The sequence below is a fragment of the Arachis duranensis genome, chromosome 9 (genome assembly GCF_000817695.3).
Source record: "Arachis duranensis cultivar V14167 chromosome 9, aradu.V14167.gnm2.J7QH, whole genome shotgun sequence".
Taxonomy (NCBI): Eukaryota; Viridiplantae; Streptophyta; class Magnoliopsida; order Fabales; family Fabaceae; genus Arachis; species Arachis duranensis.
Window position 1 is genome coordinate 66,162,012 of NC_029780.3, and position 2,682 is coordinate 66,164,693.

The following is a 2,682-nucleotide window of genomic DNA, read 5'->3' on the forward strand; positions in this document are numbered from 1 at the left end:
ATGGTGCATGTTGTCATTATAATCTCCTCTTCCTGTAACATAATTGTAACCAGACTCATAGCCAAAGGGGTGAGAGTTCATGGTAGTAAGAGAAAATAAAAACAAAAATTAATAAAAAGAAAATATTTTGAAAAAGATAAAATTTTTGAAAAAAAAAGATATGAAAATATTTTTGAAAAAGATATGATTTTTGAAAAAGATAAGATAAGATAAAAAAAATTTAAAATAGAAATCTGAAAATTTTTTTTTTGAAAAATATTTATAATAACCAATAATGAGGCACACGTTTGCAATTCCCCGGCAACGGCGCCATTTTGATGAGAGAACTTTTGCGTGGTCTAGAAATTTGCGGATAAATCCTCGTTGCAAGTATAGTTTCTAAACCTTCAAAAGTCCTTTCATACAAACGTTTTGGTTGTCGCAAGTAACAAACCCCTTTAAAATTGATAACCGAGTATTTAAACCTCGGGTCGTCTTCTCAAGGAATTGCAGGGAGGTATGTTCTTATTATTGGTTATGAGTCTGTAAATTGGGGTTTTGGAAGTAAGGTGCGAATATGTTATATGATAAGTAAAATAAAGTAATATTAATAAAATCTCTTGGCAAGGTATAAGAACTAGAGGTCCTATCCCAGTTATCCTTATCAATTGTGATGAGAATTGGATTCTTCTCCCACTTTGTTAACCTCTAACTATGAAGGTAAGTTAAGTGGATGAACTAATTCCAATTCTCAACTAACAATGAGTTTGATAACTCAAGAGTCACCAATTATTTTACCAAGGCCAAAAGGGGAAAAACTAAATCTACTAGAATAACAATATCCTCAGATTGGGAATAATAAAAAGGAACAATCATAAACTGAAATGCTTCAAATATCATTTAAATAAAATATTCAAATCTTAACATGGAAAAGTTCATAAATTAAATTGGGATAAATAAAAATAAAGAACCTGGGATTGAGAATCACTCCTAAAACTAAGAGAAATCCTAAATCCTAAGAGAGAGAGGAGAGAACCCCTCTCAAAACTAAAGTTATAGCTAAAGTTATAGCAACTGGAACCGCGTCGTTTCGACCTCTGTAGCTAAAGTTATAGCCGTTTGAGTGCGAAGAGGTCAGGCTGGACAGCTTAGCAATTTCTCCAACTTATTGTATTCCTTCCATTTTTGCATGCTTCCTTTCCATCCTCTGAGCCATTCCTGCCTTATAATCTCTGAAAACACTTAACACACATATCAAGGCATCTAATGGTAATAAGAGAGGATTAATAATAAGCAAATATAAGATCAAAGAAGCATGTTTACAATCAAAGCACATAATTAGGATGGCAAATGTAAAACATGCGAATAGTATGAATAAGTGGGTAAAGAGTTGATAAAATCCACTCAATTGAGCACAAAATAAACCATGAAATAGTAGTTTATCAAGCGCCCTCTTCACAAATGTCTATGAGGACTTGGTCCAACCTTTGATCAAAGTTGACCCTTTTTGAGTTTGAAAGGGACCTTGGGGATCACTTTCTTCATGGCCACAACTTCATAGAAGTGGTCTTGATGCACCCTTGAGATGAATCTCTCCATCTCCCATGACTCGGAGGTGGAAGCTTTTGCCTTCCCTTTCCTCTTTCTAGAGGTTTCTCCGGCCTTGGATGCTATAAATGGTTATGGAAAAACAAAAAGCAGTGCTTTTACCACACCAAACTTAAAAGGTTTGCTTGTCCTCGAGCAAAAGAAGAAAGAAGAGAGTAGAAGAAGAAGAAATAGAGGAGATGGAGGTGACTTTGTGGTTCGGCCAAGGGGGAGAAGTGGTGTTTTGGTTGTGTGAAAATGAAGGAGTGAAGATGGGTTTATATAGGAGTGGAGAGGGGGTGTATGGTTCGACCATTATGGGTGGGTTTGGAAGGGAAAGTGGTTTGAATTTGAATGGTGAGGTAGGTGGGGTTTTATGAAGGGTGGATGTGAGTGGTTAGGAGAATAGTGGGATCTGATAGGTGAGGGGTTTTTGGGGAAGAGGTGTTGAGGTGATTGGTAAATGGGTGAAAAAGAGAGAGAGTGGTGGGGTAGGTGGGGATCCTGTGGGGTCCACAGATCCTGAGGAGTCAAGGAAAATTCATCCCTGCACCAGGTGGCGAGCAAAAATGCTCTTTATGCCAATTCTGGTGTTAAATGCCGGGCTGGTGCCCATTTCTGGCATTTAACGCCAGCTTCTTGCCCCTTCCTGGTGTTTAACGCCAGTCTGGTGCCCCTTTCTGGCGTTAAACGCCCAGAATGGTGCCAGACTGGGCGTTAAACGCCCATTTGTTGCCCTTATTGGTGTTTAAACGCCAGCAAGTTTTTCCTCCAGAGTGTGCTATTTTTCTTTCTATTTTTCATGCTGTTTTTGCTTTTTCAGTTGATTTTATGACTTCCCATGATCATCAACCTACAGAAAACATAAAATAACAAAGGAAAACAGATAAATATAACATTTGGTTGCCTCCCAACAAGCGCTTCTTTAATGTCAGTAGCTTGACAGTGGGCTCTCATGGAGCCTCACAGATGTTCAGAGCAATGCTGGAACCTCCCAACACTAAACTTAGAGTTTGAATGTGGGGGTTCAACACGAAACTTAGAAGTTGGTTGTGGCCTCCCAACACCAAACTTAGAGTTTGACTGTGGGGGCTCTGTTTGACTCTGTTTTGAGAG